The 18,827-nt window shown below is 47.7% G+C and overlaps 2 long non-coding RNA genes across 4 annotated transcripts; one reads left to right on the top strand and one right to left on the bottom strand.

Annotated features, from left to right (window-relative positions):
* The first annotated feature begins 322 nt into the window (after positions 1-322).
* LOC121139289 lies at positions 323-8,664 on the top strand. Its single transcript, XR_005876205.1, has 4 exons — positions 323-551; positions 875-1,014; positions 3,659-4,365; positions 6,331-8,664. It is a non-coding gene; the product is annotated as an uncharacterized LOC121139289 (long non-coding RNA).
* Positions 8,665-12,660: 3,996 nt separating this feature from the next.
* Positions 12,661-18,423, bottom strand: LOC110343508. 3 transcript variants are annotated; one of them, XR_005876420.1, is made up of 4 exons: positions 18,297-18,423; positions 14,910-15,190; positions 14,091-14,218; positions 12,661-13,109 (listed from the first exon to the last, which is right to left on the bottom strand). It is a non-coding gene; the product is annotated as an uncharacterized LOC110343508 (long non-coding RNA). The 3 variants fall into 3 exon arrangements; XR_002385811.2 differs by lacking the exon at positions 18,297-18,423 and having other exon boundaries at positions 14,910-15,546; XR_002385810.2 differs by lacking the exons at positions 14,910-15,190; positions 18,297-18,423 and adding an exon at positions 14,537-14,617.
* Between the last annotated feature and the right edge of the window lie 404 nt (positions 18,424-18,827).

The following is an 18,827-nucleotide window of genomic DNA, read 5'->3' on the forward strand; positions in this document are numbered from 1 at the left end:
TACCAGGACACCTAGTCCTTGGCAACTACCCTTGCCCCCAGTTGTGTCTATGATCACCATTGTAGTCATGGGACCAGGATAATAATTGCTAAAGTATGCCTGGGTCTTTCATAAAGTAATACCAGGAAACTTAGTCTGTGGGAACTACCCCTGCCCCCAAGATGAGCCAATGAAATGCCTGTTACTTATGTAACCATTGAAACTCTATAAATATTGTACTCCCTGAAAGCCCGGTATGCTCTACACCCAAGTTGCAGTAGCATCCGCAGGCGCCTGTGTACTCAATAAATCACCTCTTGCATTTGCAGCCAGTGGTCTGGCCCCGGTTCTTGGGCAGAGGGTTTGGTTCAGTGCCCGGCGCTTTGATGCCGAGGTTTTTCAATTCAATTAAGATTTTTGTTAATGTTTGTCTATCTCAACATCTTAAAATGTCAGATATTTCTTCAATAAAAGAGCTCTTTGAAAATGGGTTGATCATTGAAAGAGATTGAAATCTGGATCAGTTGAAGGCTAATCCATGTTCATGGACAGAAAGACTCAAGACTGCACAGGTACCAGTTATATCCAAGTTAATCTTTACATTCAAGGCAATCCTTATCAAAATGCTGGTACATTCTCTGTCTCTCTGTCTCTGTCTCTCTCTGTCTCTGTCTCTGTCTCTGTCTCTCTCTCTCTCTCTCTCTCTCTCTGTGTGTGTGTGTGTGTGTGTGTTTCACTATGTAGCCTTGGCTGGCTGTGAATTCATATTGGCCTGTCTACCTGTCTACCTTGGCTTCCTGAGTACTGGGATTAAAGAAAGGCATGAATCACTATGCCTGGATTCTGGTAGACTTTATTTTGTGGAAATTGATAAGATGACTTACAAAACTTACAGAATTCAAAAGGACAAGAAGGATAAGGCAATTTAGCAGAAGGAGGAAGAGAAGGAAGAAGAGGAGGAAGAGGAGGAAGCGGGAAGGCACATACCATAAAGCTGTGTGGCAGGAGGATGTAATGTTCCTCTCCTTGCCTGCCGTAAGTGTTTGCATAGTCCTGGGGTTTGGGCCCTAGGATTTTTGTGTACAGGAAGCTGAGGTTGCAGAAGCATCTATGGCATCGTTCCATTATCTAAACCAGATTGGAGTGTGCATTATCTATCATAGGATCTGCGTTCATGTCAGTCATCACTGGTGGTCCAAGGACTACTACCAAAGGTTGCAGTTGGTAAACACTGCCTCCTGTCTCTGGCTTGGTTCTCCCCATCAGGCTTTGGTTTGCCTGGCTGTGCTCTTGCAGATGTTACAGCCCTATGCTCTTGGAGGGCTCTGAGGCAAGTGCAACCCCTTGCAGAACAGGTCAGTAGGTGGGAACAGCAGTAGATGTCCTGACTCCCGTAGGCCTCTAAGGCTGGAGTCAAAAGTCTCTGGGGCTGAGGCAAAGCTGAGTTTCTCCACCTGCAGCCACTAGTCAGGTTCCGGAGGCTGACTCCAACCGAATCCCTGTGGGCAGTAGAAACTTCGAGTGGAGAGCCCCAAGTCTTCCTTTTTCCTCTGTTGAGATCTGGAGGTTTTCTGTAGTGCAGCCAGTAGAACATCTGCATTTACCAAGAGTCAGCTGGGCCCTCTCTGGCTATGGAAGGACTGCAGAGGGATTATGACCCGGGTGCATGATGAGGAATTTCCAGAGAATCAGCAAAATTATTACATGTGTGTGTGGGGGGGGGGATATTAGAGTTAAGGCTAATTAGGGAGGAGCTGTCAAAAAGTTACCAACAATTCCAGGTGCTCCAGGGGTACTTGCTGTGCTCCGGGGGTACTTTCTATGGGTTGTCACCCATGGCTTTGTCCAGCCCCACTGGCTCTAGCTAGCAAAGCCTAGGCTTTCCTGCCTCTGGGGTTTGTGTCACCCCTGTGTCTTCCTTGTCACCAAGGCTTGACATCTATTGGGCTAGTGGCTGCCTGTCAGGTGGAAGCACCATACTGGGGACCACATCACACACGACACACACCACACACACCACACACACCCACAACACACACACCAGACACTGGGGACCACATCACACACGACACACACCACACACACCACACACACCCACACCACACACACCAGACACTGGGGACCACATCACACACGACACACACCACACACACCACACACACCCACACCACACACACCAGACACTGGGGACCACATCACACACGACACACACCACACACACCACACACACCCACACCACACACACCAGACACTGGGGACCACATCACACACGACACACACCACACACACCACACACACCCACACCACACACACCAGACACTGGGGACCACATCACACACGACACACACCACACACACCACACACACCCACACCACACACACCAGACACTGGGGACCACATCACACACGACACACACCACACACACCACACACACCCACACCACACACACCAGACACTGGGGACCACATCACACACGACACACACCACACACACCACACACACCCACACCACACACACCAGACACTGGGGACCACATCACACACGACACACACCACACACACCACACACACCCACACCACACACACCAGACACTGGGGACCACATCACACACGACACACACCACACACACCACACACACCCACACCACACACACCAGACACTGGGGACCACATCACACACGACACACACCACACACACCACACACACCCACACCACACACACCAGACACTGGGGACCACATCACACACGACACACACCACACACACCACACACACCCACACCACACACACCAGACACTGGGGACCACATCACACACGACACACACCACACACACCACACACACCCACACCACACACACCAGACACTGGGGACCACATCACACACGACACACACCACACACACCACACACACCCACACCACACACACCAGACACTGGGGACCACATCACACACGACACACACCACACACACCACACACACCCACACCACACACACCAGACACTGGGGACCACATCACACACGACACACACCACACACACCACACACACCCACACCACACACACCAGACACTGGGGACCACATCACACACGACACACACCACACACACCACACACACCCACACCACACACACCAGACACTGGGGACCACATCACACACGACACACACCACACACACCACACACACCCACACCACACACACCAGACACTGGGGACCACATCACACACGACACACACCACACACACCACACACACCCACAACACACACACCAGACACTGGGGACCACATCACACACGACACACACCACACACACCACACACACCCACACCACACACACCAGACACTGGGGACCACATCACACACGACACACACCACACACACCACACACACCCACAACACACACACCAGACACTGGGGACCACATCACACACGACACACACCACACACACCACACACACCCACACCACACACACCAGACACTGGGGACCACATCACACACGACATACACCACACACAACAGAACACTTGGTTATCGTTTTGATCTGGGTGTCCCCCAAAAGTCATGTGGGTTGAGTGCTTGGTCATGAGTCTGTGGTGCTGTTGGGAGGCGGTGTGACCTTCAGGAGGTGAAGTCTAGCAGGCAATCTGTTGCCTCAGCCCCCCCCCCCCCGTTTGTTTTCCAGTCTCCAGAAGGCGAACAGGCCCCCCTCGCCATGTGGTCCACCAGATGCACTGCGCTGCCACCGGCCTGGAGCAACAGAGCCAAATGATCACGGAATAAAGCATCTGAGACCACAAGCCAAAGTGAAATGTTTCCTCTAAGTTGTTTATCTCAGATGTTTTGTCATAGTGATACAAAGCTAACATAACTCTGGTATTTCAAACCGCAATGGCTCCCAATGAAAAAAGACAGTCATGGTCTGTCTATTGCTTATTATTGCTGTTGCTATGATTAACACCATGACCAAAAGCAGCTTGGCAAGGAAAGGGTTTATTTCACTCTCGGTTTCATATAACAGTTGATCAGCAAAAGTATCGGGCAAGACCTCAAGTAGGGTGGGAACCTGGAGGCAGGAGCTGATGCAGAGGCCGTAGAGGATGCTGCTCACTGTCTTAGATCCTGGGCACTCCTGTATCTCCTGCCTGCTCCTTCCCCCTCCCCTTTCCTTCCTTGGCCAACTCCCATTTACCTCCCATGATTGAGTTCAATGGCTGTGGCTCAGAACAGCCAGGGCTCTTGACTCCTTGGATGGTGTGATTCCCTGCCACACACTCTTTGAGCCTCCGTTGCTCCTGAGCTCCAGGACCTTTATTCAGTATCTTTCCTTCCAGCATCATGAGATCGGGGACTGTCTGTGGGATGTGCTCCTGGAACCATACCTGGCACCTGGTGAGTGCTCGATCAGCCGTGTCTGAACATATTAGCATATAAATGAATGTATAAATTAATGATACCCATTTGGGAGACTGATTCAGTGGTATCAGACCCATCAAGTCTTACCTAACTCTACCTTTGGCAAAGATCATCAGTTTATGATGTGTTTGTTTTCATGTCAGAAATTCTGGAAAGGGCTGGGCTAGTGCCTCTCCATCGTCACCCAAACCTGTCTGCCTTGTCCAAATGCATGTCAGACTGGATGAGAGAATGTGACTAGAACAAGGTCAGCCCGTCTCCACCCCTGGAAATAAGGCCAGTGTGGATTGACAGTGTCATCAATGCATGTAAAGAACCAGACAGACCCATTCTTACTGGCTACTTTGCCTGAAAACCAGAGGTTTGCTTTTAGGCTGGTCCTAGCAGGAAGTCCTCTGAGGGCAAAACCACAAATGCCAAGGAAGGCTGGAGGATGCTACCCTAAGGCTGTGGTTCTCAACTTTCCGAATCCTGTGGTCCTTTAATAAATTGTGGTGACCCCCAACCATAAAATTACTTTTGTAGCTACTTCATAACTGTAATTTTGCTAGTTATGAATCATAATGTAACTTTCTGTTTTCTGACGGTCACCCCTGTGAAAGGGTCATTTGACCCCAAAGGGGTTGTGACCCACAGGTTGAGAACCACTGCCCTAGAGGCTGCATTTGTTTCCAGTTTTGTGTTCTGACATTGCATAAATTTACATTTACCATTTTTTTTTGTTCAAACAGTGTTTTAATATCACAAAAGAATCTCTGGTATTGAGAAATTAGGAAATGAAAATAGAGGCGGGAAATGGAATAAAAATTAGGTGCTCCTAGAACAGAGAATTCTGGTCCTACGGGTCCAATAACCAGAGAAGCACAGTGTTTTATGGCCCACAGGATGGGTTGTTTTCTTAAATCAGAGAAAATGAACGATGATAATGACTAACAAGGTGCAGCACACCGCACATGCTCAGATCCCTGGGAAGGACCACATCCCCTAAGCCTGATTATCCTCAGCTTAATGTTTATTTCCATCATGAAATAAAATTCTCAGCTTTAATTTATGGAGGGAGGGGTTCACAGAGGCAAAAGTGCCTGACGCTCATAAAAGTCATAATGTGGCTCTGTACTAATGACCAGTTCTAACGACTGGTGATTTTACCATTCCAGTGTCCTAGTATGTATAAGCACTCCTTAGTACCATGTTCATATTTATGTCGTTTTTACAAAGACGGCACTGTGTTTGCAGTTTTTTAATGATCTTTAACTGTACCATGGATCCGTGCCTTTCTATATGATTGAATGCACTTAGATTTTAAAATTAGGTTTATTATTTGTGTGTGTGTGAGAGAGAGCGAGAGTGTGTGTGTGCGTGTGCACATGAGATCAGAGGACAACTTGTGGGTGTCTGTTCTTTCCTTCCATAGCGTGGGTCCTTGGGATCAAATTCAGGTGCCAGGCTTGGTGGCAGACAGTTTCACTGTAACCATGTTTTTCCTTGATGTTTTATTTCTCATCATAAAAGCAACACATTCATTCTTAATGCCCTCATGCTGTTCCATAAGTGTACGTACTACAATACGCATAACGAACTGATTTTTGGTATTCTGGGGCTTTTGCTGTGATAAATGACAGTCACCTGGACACCGAATTAGTAAAATCAGTGCTTTGTCCAGCGCTGTCTCCTTAGGGTAAATGTTGAAATTTGATGCTGAAGGAGTTGAGTACATGCCACCACCTGAAGAAGCTACTCTGGCATGCTGGCTGCTTTGAGATAAAGGTGCTTGAAAAACAGCAGGCTTGAGAAAGGCCTCTGAACATGGTACTACTTCCTCACTCAAAGGGGAGGAAATCCTTGTGTGGAAAAGACCCTCCCTTCACCAGGAGAGGAACGTTCCCACCGTCAAGGGTAAGAGTCAGGGGAAACCATTCACCTTTTTTTTTCTATTTTTAGACATGATCTTTCATTGACCTACGGCTCACTAAGAAGGCAAGACTGGATAGCCAGCAAGTTCCAGGGGTCCTCCCGTCTCTGTCTCCCCAGCACTGGGATTACAAGCAGGCCACCATCCTTGGCTTTTTCTGTGGATTCCGAGAATTAGACTCAGAGCTTCAGACTTCTTCAGCAGGCATTTCTCCTGCCCTGAGCTGATATGGGATGGGCCTCTGTATGCTGAGAATGGGTTGCTTTTATTGGTTGATGATTAAAGCTGTTTTGGCCAATGGCCAGGCAGAATATAGCTAGGTGGGAAATCCAGAGTTAGGGGGAAAAAAAAGAAGGTGGAGTCAGAGAGACGCCATGTAGCAAGGGGGAAGTAAAATGTGAGGTGACAAGTTACGAGGCTCATGGTAAAATATAAACTAACAGAAATGGGGTAATTTAATTGTGAGAGTTAGTAATATGCCTGAGCCATTGGCCAATCAATTGTAATTAACATTAAGCTTCAGAGTGGTTATTTAATAAGCGGTTTTGGGAGCTGGCGGGACAGACAAGAAGCCTCCAATTACACTGAGCCAGACAATTAAATGGATGTAAAACATACGCACAGAGAAAAGCATGCAGACTTATTTCATGCAACTTTTACATGACCCCGGAGCCTTCATGAGAAAAAAAAAGACCCCCAAATTCAGTTAGAGTTGAACATTTGCATATGGAACTGGACAGAGAGTAGCCAAGTCCTGTGGAAACAAATTATATGGGGTGGCTCAGGCGAGGTGAGAGTTAACATGACACAGCCTGCACAGAGCTCCCTCCATGCTAGCACCCCATTGCATTCCACCACCCCATTTCTTTCTCTTTTGCAAGGTCTGCTGTAGTACAAGCTGGCTTCCAGCTTGCTACGTAGCTAGGATGACCTAGAACTCCTGATCCTCCTGCGTGGTGGGACTGCAGGCCTGCATCGCCACTGTGAACTTCCACTGCTGACGGAAATGCACTGCAAGGGCACAGTGGGGGCCTCCATCATGTGGAGATGTCACCTCCTGCTTCAAGAAACAGAAAGAAGTTCTGGGGCGCCTCCTTGTTTGGTGTCACTATTTTGACTCAAAATAGTCTCTGCAGCCAGGTGGCATGCTCTTAACTCCTTCTGTGGGAAGGAAACAGTGGGAAACAATGCCTGATTTTTTTTTAGGGGAAACCCTGTGTTTTCTCAAGCCTTTGTTTTGGGTTTGTTTTAACGGCACCTGCGTTTCTTGCAGTGGTTTTTCACAAAGAAACTTCCTTTCCAGAGTCACAATATTTCAACTCATGTTCTTTCCCCCAGCAGGGAAATATTGGCAAACTCAGCCTTTGTTAGCCCGCTGACATTGATTGAAATAGTCATTTCCTCTGGGAAGCCTTTGCCATGGAAACAAACTTGGAGCTTGGATCTGAATGTCTGAGTGAGATGGAGTCCTCGGGTGCTACAACTTCTAATGGCTGCCAGCCTTTTTCACAGAGCTATCGAAGTTAAGATCTGCAGGACAGGGCAAAGTAGTATGTTCCCACTGGCTTGGCTGATGCTAAGGAGCAAGGCAGAACAGTGTTGGGGCACACATACTTACTGCTGGGATGCCTGGATTTTCAAGCCTCCCTCTGCTACTGCAAGTTGACTATTCTGAGACTCAACTTCTGTCTCTACAGAATTCCTAAGATTGTTGTAATTACTAGCCAGCACACTAAATGGTACTTACAGATGTCTCACTGTCAATAAGAACTGTAGTTTACTGGATAGCTGTACCCAGGAAAATCCTTTACCCATGAAATACATATGGGCTGTAGTTCCAACTTTGTGAACATTTGATGTCTATATAATTAATTCAAGCTGTTATATGGCAAAATACCCAAGGCTGGATAATGTATGAAGAACAAATTTAATTTTTGTGCTGTGGTTGTAGAGAGGGTGTCATCTGTGGAGGAGGGTGAGAAAGAGGTACACAGGATCTTTCAGTGTTTCTGGAATTACTTCAGAGGCTACAAAGCACCTAGAAGACTTCAATTTGATCATGTGATTCTTTGAATAAAGACATTTCCAGGAGACTGTGGGATCCCTGAAGTTAAGGACTATTTTCTCCTTGGTACCTACCACACTGCCTGATATATCCTAGGCCTTCAACACTTTTTGGCTCAATGAATAAAGAAAGAAGTTGGGATTCTGAAGGTAGCTACCAAGAGCTGAAGCAGAAAAAGAGAAACGAATTGGTCCTGTTTGGGGATGGGAAGAAAAAGGCAAGAAAAAGTTGATGTACTAACTTTATTTTTGTTTTTGTTTTTTCAAGACAGGGTTTCTCTGTGTAATAACTCTGGCTGTCCTGGAACTCAATCTGTAACCCAGGCTGGCCTCAAACTCAGAGATCCACCTGCCTCTGCCTCCCAAGTGCTGGGATTAAAGGTGTGTGTCACCACCATCAGGCGATGTACCAGCTTTCAATAGAACTCTCAATAAGCAAACACAATGCACTGTCCTTATGCATCATGGGGAAGAGATGGAGTCCAGCACCCAGATTGTTGCACAAAAGTCAATGAATACAAGCAGGAAGGAGAAATGATCCCTAGGGTAAGGACCCAACAGATGTTGTTCTGCAGCACGGAACTAGAGAAAACCACACGACCGTGGGCTGATCCCTGCTGCTTGGATCTTGGATCTTGACTGTTGGAATGAGTGTCAGCCACCTTGCCTAATTCTCCAGTGCTGAATGTGATGACAATTGCTTTAATGCAGATTGTAGCCCAAAGAATGTCGGAATGCTACTGCTTGAAAAGGATGATTTTGGTGTCCCACAAATAAACACTAACAAAGCTAAGTAAACCGGCCAGGTGATTTCTTTTCTCAAACCAGGCTGTGCCCGAGTGCAAACTGGGCTATCGAGCAGCATGCTCGGCCAAAATAGCCTCTGTGTCTTCCATCCCTGATGCTGGTATTGACTGCATCTCATCCCATTGGTTCGAGCTTGACTTCACGATATGATGCAACTGACTAATTGGCATAAAGGGAAAGGGGGTTCGGAAAAATATGGCCTTTGTTGTGCTATCTATCTTTGATAGAAACCATTTTTCACACTACCTATTTTGCTGGCACCTAGTGGCCAAGCTCAGGAGTAAAGTCAGAGGACGTGAAATGACAGATCTGTCAGTACAGATAGTCTGCAGCTCTATTCTTGTACACCATATTGTTTTGCGTATAACTGGCGCTCAATAAATACTGGTAAATTTTAAAAAGCTGGTCACTGTACAGTACATAGTGCACGTCTGGTTTTACCAATTGCTGGCATTTCCCAAATATATGCAAAGAGGACAATTTAATTATAGTTTAAAGGAAAGAACCCCCAGGGAAGGCAGGCTGTCACTATCAGTAGCTTCCCAGAGTACAATGGAGAAGAGAAGAAATTGAACTTGAGTGAGGCCAGCATGGGGGTCAGTCACGTGATGATGGACAAGCAGCCACATGGTGGGAGGGGAGCTGTAGAGAACGGGGGCAGCCCAAAGTACCAGAAAATATCACACTTGGGCTCTGGCCAGAATCTGAGACGAAGAGACGAAACAGAAAAAAGGAAATAGTTATACCTTTCTGGGCAAGGTAGACCCAACTGATAGACTGGAGCTGGAAAGGACTGCCCAGTCTTAACGGAACTAATTTGTTTGTTGTGCAGGCATGTGTGTGGCATGGCAGAGAGGGTCCGTGGACTGCTTTCACGGCTTGGCTCTGTCCTGCTACCTTGCTACCTTGTGGGACTCAGGTTGCTGGACCTGCACACAAGTGCCCCCGGCCTGTATACAAGTCACAAGTGCCCCTGGTCTGTACACAAGTGTCCCTGGTCTGTACACAAGTACCCATAACACCAGGCTCCAACCCTCAGCCCCCCACTCTGAGCTACCTTGAAGGCTTTTTTTGGTGGGGGACTTGTATTTCTTTTGATAACACACTATCAATTTCATTTATTTATTTATTATTTTGAGTCTCAGGTCTGTCCCAGATCTCCAGCTCATTCCCATTCTTGAGACTGCCCTTCTTTTTCTTTAATAACCTATCTATATTTCTATCACTTAAAAATTTTTAAAATGTATTCATTGCAATAAATGCAAACAGTACAGAAAAATATGGGGAAAATTAAAACCAGGTACAATATCTGTGGGAAATGGTAATCACTCTGATAATTTTACATATAAACTAGACACAGAGATGCTTTTCTGCAAAAGGAGGGCTTAAATAACACTATTGACACCTTGTTATTGTGATCTAGAAAATTCTTGTCATTGCATGTAGATCAAGATTACCCTAGCTGTGTTCATAATATTTGTTCTTTACACATCATGTAAATTCAATCCCCACTATTGAACATTTGAGGCATGTCTAATTCCATTAACGCTACTGTAGCTAAATGCCCAAGACTGGGTAATAGATGAAGAACAGAAGGTAATTCTTGCAGTTCGGGAGGCTGGGAAGCCCAAGAACAAGACATGGAATTTCTTGTTTCTCATGAAGGACTTCTTGCTCCATACTCATGTGGTAGAGGGAAAAAACCAAGAGAAGCCAATACCGTGTGAAGCTCTTATAACTCAGTAAGTGCGTTCGTGGACCAGGAGCCCCCATCACTTGATCATCTCCTACAGCTCCACCTTTCAATAAAATGGCATTGGCAAGGGAATCTCAACATGAATTTTGAAGGGGGCACTTTGAAGCCTGCAGCAGGGAAGATGGCAGCAAACGGGAGATCAGATCGAAACAGCTACAAGGTCACACAGGTCATGTCTGGGTCCTGTCAACAATTTGGGAGAGGGAGTGAGGGGGTGTGTGTGCTTCTCCCCACTTCCCAGGGCAGACTCAGCCTACCCTGCTGCCTTTCCCACCACCTGCTCCTGGACAAGGGGGTCAGAACACGGCCTCTTCCAATCCACTGCTTTGGCAATTGGAACCAGTTTGGGCTGAAGGCACTCCAAAAACAACAGATGCAAGCAGGGCACTCTCAGCTCTGTCTTCTCTGTAAACAGGAGACAAAAGCGCTCACGTGGAAGATGTCCCCGTCACCAGCAGAAAAGCCACTGGGAGCCGCTCAGAAAACAGCTTGTTCACGGGGGAAGAAAGTTCCGGCACTTTTTAGCTTCTCTGCCTCCTTCAGCCTTTGTTCAGGATAACCTTTTGTTAAGGGCCAAACAGAAAACTACTCTTTTTTTTTTTCTCTCCAGACCGGAATTCGTTGGAGAGCTGGGTGTCCCCATTTCTCTCATAGTAGTTCCCAGCCCTGGCCAGCAGAGGAGGGAGGAATCCCGTCCTCTGGATCCAATTTTTTTGTTTTGTTTTGTTTTTCGAGACAGGGTTTCTCTGTATTGTTTTGGAGGCTGTCCTGGAACTCACTCTGTAGACCAGGCTGGCCTCGAACTCACAGAAATCCGCCTGCCTCTGCCTCCCAAGTGCTGGTATTAAAGGCATGCGCCACCAACACCCAGCTCTCTGGATCCAATTTTGAGGAGTCATCTACCTCTGCAGCTCGGGTATCTGCTGGACTAGCTCCCCGAGGGTTGTTTAGAGTTTCACTGTCTGAGTGGTACTAAGGCCCTCATGGTTCTGGGTTGTTGCTTACTGGTCATTGGCTGCACCTGAGCTGTCCTTTGATCTTGTCCCTAAAGTCCTGGGTAGTTATGGAGGCCACTGCTTATCTCATGTCAAAGCCCTTTGAGCCCCTGGAGGGTCACAAACACACAAGGGTCTGCTGTGGGCATCCCTGAACTTTGCCCCCAAGCAGGATACAGCCCCTCTTGGGCCCCATGCTTTTGATGTTGTTGTTTCTATACTCTCTCTTCCAATTCCCACCTGGATTTTGGGGTCTAGATCTTTCCCAGATTATTTGGCTTTTCTCTCCTGCGTCTCTGCTTTTCACATGTGCGTGGACCTCGGTGCTTGGAAGCTGGGAGCCCTTGCAGGCTAGAGGACGGAACATGCAGCACAGCTTGTGCTTACAAGGGACAGAAAGCACAAAGAGGGAAAGTACTAAAAAGAAGTGACCTCAGTCCTGAGCACTTGTCAAGTGGCCCAGTGCCGGTGTTCAGCAAAGACTGTTAGAGAATAAGCAAGCTGGATGGGGAAGAGAAAAGCAGGGCCCTGGCTTAGATGAGCTTCAGCCCCAGCCACTGGCTGACCTCCCTCCAATGACCTAATCCCCTGAGGAAGGAGAGATGAGATCACTTCTGGGACCCTCTCCAGCCCGACACTCTGGATTTTGCGTCTGCATAGAAAAAATAGAATATTTGTGCTGTTCCTTCACTGAACTTCAGCAGGGATGAAGCACCCCAGTGTGTGTGTGCTGTGTGTGTGTGTGTGTGTGTGTGTGTGTGTGTGTGTGTGTGTGTGTGTGTAGGGGGGCGGGGGTGTGTTTCAGGCTCTACATACGATTGCATCCTCATGTGTTCCTCTGGGGCAGACAGGACTTTTCCTGTCTCCCTCTTCTCTTCTGTCTCTGTGTCTCTTTACCTCTTTTCTCTTTCCTTCCCCCTCCCTCTCCTTTCTAATAAAACTTCTCACTAAGCTCTGTCTGCCTGGCGTGTTTGTCCCCAGCCCCAGTCAACCATGGAATCCGTCAAGGTTCACCACGGGCTTTTATCATAACAGCGGCTGCTTGGCTGCTTGAGGATTTCCAGCTGAGGACATCAAGGAATCCCAAACTGTTTTTGGATGCTCTCGGTTGAAGAGATGGTGTGTCATCTTCCTGGGATGAATAATTCTTGTCTTCCAGGACAATCACCTTCTGGAATCACAGTAGCTGTTTTCACGGAGACAGTAGAATAAGGGCACATGAGAGTTGGGAAGGGTTTGAGTCTTAGCTGAACCACCCTTGCTGTCTGTCTGAAAGACAGAGATGTCACCTGTCCTGGTCCTCAGAGGCTGACACAGCTGGATACATCACTCCTTGTGAGCATCTTTGGTTTACCTGGGCTTGGCCCAAGATGTCAGGAAAGAGAAGAGGCCAGAACACCCATTCCTGTGCTCTCCCATGGGCTGCCCTACTGGTGGCTCCTCTATTTCAACCCCTAGCTCCTACCACGAGTCTCAGATCCTTCCCCATGAGCTGGAGTCACTACTCCTCCCTTGTGTTTTTACCTTAGGGGGCTCTAGCTACCGTCCTGTTAGCCCCATCACTTCCCCAGGACACCCTGATGAAGCTGTGTTGAGGTTCTTTTCTTCTTTTTATTTTTAAGACTTATTTCCATTTTTAATTCCTTGTATGCGTGCGTCTGTGTGAGGGTGTGAGCATCTGAGTGTAGGCAGAAAAAGGCAGTAAACCTCCTGGGTCGGAGTCACAGGCAATAGTGAGCTGCCTAGTGTGGGTGCTGGCCTGAACTTGCATCCTCTGCAAGAGCAGTGCATGGCTTACTTGCTGGGCCCTCTCTCCAGACCCCTCCATAGCTCTAAAAAGTCAGTTGTGGGTGAACACAGTCAGAGTCCAAATGAGAACCTGAAGAGAAGCATAACCAAACACTGTTTATCAACACATTTCCAAAGGCAGGTAATTTTTGGAGGAAGATGAAACCATGACATCTGAGCAGACACAAACTGAACATGTTAAGGAACTTAATTTGTTATTGTGAATGAAAAACTGCTAAGATGTTACACACAGCTCAAGTGAGTCATCAGAGTGCAGCCACATGAAATTAATTTCCAAATAGAGAACACCTTTGACTTGCAATGGGGTTATATCTTGATGCATCTATTGTGCATTGAAAACAAATTCATGATACCTTACCTGTGAGCCCAGGCTGCCTTGAACCTGCTGAGACATTCCAGTCAGCCCATGGAGTGGCACAGACATCAACACGAAGTGTGCTTTATAACAAACAATTGGACACCCCTGCAGCTTATTGAACATTGGTACTGAAAATAAAGATAGAATTTTGGCTGTGTGGACATAGGACATAGAGATGCACACTTTGTAGACATGACCGGATGCAAAAATCACAAATCACTATGTTCTAGCTTGTTTTCCAAACACTACGGTCAAAGGCAACTTAGGGGAAGAGAGGGTTAATTTCAGCTTACATCTTCGGGTCACAGTCTATTAATGGAAGAAAGTTGGGGCAGGAATGCAAGGCAGGAACCTGGAGAAGAAAGGCTACATGAAGGAAGGCTACGTACTGTCTGTCTGTCTGACTCACTCTTACTTAACTGTTTATACATCCTAGGCCCACCTACCTAGGTTTGGTACCTACTGCCCATAGAGGGCATTTCTACATCAATCAGCGTTAATGGAAATGACCCACACACATGCCCACAGGCCAATCTGATGGAAGCAGTTCTTCTGCTGAGGTTCCCTCATCCAGGTGTGGTGGTTTGAATAAGAACGCCCTCCCCCCACACACACTCAGCTCATACATTGGAACACTTGGTCCCCAGCTGGTGGAGCTGTTTGGGAAGGGTTAGAGGTGTGGCCTCGCTGGAGGAGGTGGGTTTCCCTCTCTCTCTGCTTCCTACTCTGCAGATAAGGATGTAAGCTCATAGCTAGTTCTCCAGTGCCAGGCCTGCCTGCTTGCTGCCATGCTCCCCACCAAGAAGGTCATGGACTCACCCTCCGGCACTGGAAGCCTAAGAGGCCCTTTCTCCTGTAAGCTGCCTTGGCCGCGGTGTGTCTTCCCAACGACGGAGAAGCAAGGAAGGCATCAGGTGACTCTAGGTTGTGTCAAGTTGACACTAAAAACTAAGTAGGAAGCACACTGTCCAAATCGCATGGGCAGCACAGCATAAGGCAGGGTCAGTGTTTTCTCACAAGGTCTTGTAGCTGACCAGGAGGCTGCAGCTTGCTGTCGTCGCCTAGCATCATGGGAGATCTCCTTACCGCATAATGCAAGCCTGGGAAAAGACCACAATTCAAAATTCAAAGTGTGGTTTCTAGCGAGCTTGTGTGTGGCTTCCACACCACTGGTAAAATTGAAAATCTGAAGTTTAGGAGCTGGGAGTGTAGTTCAGCTCGTGGAGAGTTTGTCCTGAGTTCCTGCCCCAGCTGACGTGCACAAAGCCAGAATTTCCTTCCCCAGCGGCCCAAAAGCCAGGTGTGGTGATATGCACCTGTAATGCTAGCACTTGGGAGGTGGGAGAATCAGAATTTTGAGGTTATCCTTGTGTACATAATGAGTTTGAGGATACCTGGGTTGGGCTTAGGTAGCCTGGGCTACCCTATGTAAAAAAGAAGAAGAAGAAAAAAACAACCAGCCCCCCCCATAAAAACCATAAATTGAACTGGGCAGTGGAGGTGCACACCTTTAATCTCAGCACCCGTGAGGCAGAGGCAGGAGGATATCTGTGAGTTTGAAGCCAGCCTGATCTAGTTCCAGGACAGCCACGGCTGTTATACAGAAAAATCCTGTCTCGAAAACCCAAACCAAGCAAACCAACCAGCCAAACAAACCCCACATAAGTTGAACCAGTGTAAGTCTAGAACACTGTAGAAGATGATCTTTTCTCTTGGGAGATGGAAAAGGAAGGTAGTTGAACCTTCACAGGACAGAATTGATGTGTATGCCTACCCCTCCCCCCCAAAAAAAAGAAAAGGAAGGAAAAAAAAAGCCCTGTGCTGCTCTGAGTAATCTACTTTGTGCAAAACAGCTCAAAGGCAACGAAAGTTCCCAGGGTGCCCCTAGCATCACAACCGACTTGTGTGCTTCAGTAATGTTGTTTTCAAGTGAAACAGGAGTCTCCCTACACCACATTTCCCAAGCACTTAATACCTGAAGGCATCGATTCAGCACACGGGGGCTAATAATCTACATGGGATTTAAGACAGAGAGCTAAGCCGTACGCTTTCAGCTGTCCAACTGATGGGCACTTACTACATTTCTTCCCTGTGACATGATTTATTTAGAAATAGAGTCCCCTTGTAAAGCTTTCCTCTTTGGGAAAAACCAAAAGTTTCCACTGTTTAAACAAGTTTGGACGCCACCAAGTCACACCCAACAGCATCATTTTATAGAAGACTAAGAATCAGATTGGGGCATAAGCTCGTCCGGGGCCTGCCTCTTGTTCATTGATCTCTGGTTGGAAGACTGACTGGCTTTGCAGCCAAGAAGCCGCTCCTCTTCGGCTATGTGAGGTAACACAGAGGGCTTTCCTGGAAGGACGGACTTAGGAAGCAGGCTGTGACAGAGGGCTTTCACCGCTTGGGCTCAGGAAGTCTGCTCTCCTCTCTAATTGGATGCCGGGAGTTGTAAGCAAACAGGGATCTATATGAAATCGTTGCTCCCTGTCCCTAATTAGACTTTGGAATTTGGCTAAGTGCATCGTAGAGGATGCTCATTTGTTGTGTCGACAGGGACACTCAGCGTTAACAAATTTTTTTGAGGTAACTTGAGTCCCAGCATCGCTCTGGTGCTGGGGCAGCAGGTTCGCTGGCAGCTGAAAGACATCTGCAGGAGCTTGCGACTGGCTGGCTGTGAACTGTTTTTCCAATGTCCCTGCTTGAAGGCAAAGTTCAAAAGTCTCTGCTTTCACCAAATCAAGGAAGCCCTTTCCGGAGTTACAATCAGGGCTCAGTTCCCCGAAGTCAGGGCCACGTGCCGTGGCATTTCCCAGCCCATCTCCGTCTCCTATCTCTTGGCCCGGGTGCAGCCAAGCCTCATATTCTTATTGGCACGGTCAGCTTCAAGGGAAGCTTTGTCTCCAAAAACAATGTGGTTCCAATTGGCCCTGCCACCGACAGCCTCGGGATTCCAGATGGAAAAAGGGTCCAAGCTTCCCAGCTTGTAGCCCCTGCTCCCCCCCCCCGTTGCTTTAATCACCACGGAGGCACATATGGTTAGCAGAGCCTCTTTAAAGGGGCGGAAAGATTTGCAGAACAGCTCATCTTTTCTTCAGCCCTAACCCTGTGTCACGTGAATGGAACACATCCTTGCATCTGGCTGGCTGGGTTAAAGAGGCCAAGGGCAAAGGGGCCGGGAGGTTCATCTTTATCAAAAATGATGCCAGGAAGGAGGCAATTTTGGCTGCCAAGGAAAATTATAACTTTTCTTTGCAACTATAGCTAGTCACTATCTTATATTTTTTTTCCTCTTTTCAAAAGACGTCCTTTAGGAACCCCAAGGATTTGGCAGGAATCCTCTGGCAGAGGGTGAGGGAGGGCAGTTTTCCAGAAGGTTGGAGCAGAGCCTATTTACTGTATTTTACTCGTGTGTCCGGAGGGAGAGGGGAATAAAGGGATGGGAGTACTTTTCTTTCAGCCACACCCCCACTCTCTTGCCACTGCAGAAAGGAAGGGAGGGAATAGGACTGGAGATTTCCGAACTTGACAAGTTTTAGCAGTCACAGGTCACGTGGCGGGACTGGGGATTCGGCATGATCGGTCGGTAAAAGGTATCGCGCTTGCCCTGCAAGGAAGAAGACCCATGAAGGCCAGTTGGGAGCCTGCGTCTGCGACATCAGTGCCAGGGAAGCAGCGTCCAGAGAATCACTGGGCTTGCTAGCCAGCCAGTCTAGCCAGGTTCAGTGAGAGACCAAGTCTCAGAAAGTAAAATAGAGGGTCTGGAGAGATGGGTCAGCGGTTAAGAGCACAGGCTGCTCTTCCAGAGGACCTGGGTTTGATTCCCAGCACCCGCAGGAAGCTCACAATCATCTGTGACTTCAGTTCCAGGGGATCTGACACTCTCTCTTGGCATCTGTGGGCATCAGGAATGAATGTGGTGCATAGACAAACACGCAGGCAAAATGTCTGAACACACAGAAAACATAAAGTAAAAGAAATTAAAGTAAGGTGGAGAGTGATGAGGACGATGTCCAACATCGACCCCTGGCCTGTGCACACACATCTGCAGACCCATACACACGTATGTACGCCCCTGTACACACAAAGGTCTTATGGCAAGGCAGCCTCTGCTGCTACACCATCCCATTCTGTCTAGAACCCTCTGGATAGTCTCCAGGAGGCCCCTCCCCGGAGTCGCCCCGAGCCCTCACTCTCAGTACGCACCCTTGCATCCAGCTACAGAGGAGTGTTCGGATGACCTCGTATTGGCCACGTTGAAGCATTCGCATCCACTGCCTCAGTATCAGGTAGGGAGATTGCAAAGGAGTGGCCCAGCTCAGCACACACAGCACACTGCTCCAAAATGAGGCTCGTCTACTCTCCCACTGTCCCTCTACAGAACACAGTCTCCTTCTCCCCCCTTCCCCCTTCCCAACTGCCATAGGCTGAATAAAACCATACTCTTTTTATTCTTTCATCCCTGATGACCATCCCAGGAGTCTGTAATATAATAAGCCATTGGTCCTTTGGAGTTAAGAGGTGGAATTAGCATAATGCCTGCTTTTTTTTTTTTTTTTTTTTTTTTTTTACGTACACACGGACCTAGCTAATGAAGGGAAGAGACAATGTTTGGATGTTTGGGAGTGGATCTTTCTGCAGTGTTTACCCTTCAAATCCTCTGAAGCATTGTGAAGGAGTTCATGAGCACAGCCACACGCAAGCATGAACCTGCTGTGTGCATGTGTGTCAGGGCCA

Source organism: Mesocricetus auratus, unplaced genomic scaffold (assembly GCF_017639785.1).
Source record: "Mesocricetus auratus isolate SY011 unplaced genomic scaffold, BCM_Maur_2.0 Super-Scaffold_15014, whole genome shotgun sequence".
NCBI lineage: Eukaryota > Metazoa > Chordata > Mammalia > Rodentia > Cricetidae > Mesocricetus > Mesocricetus auratus.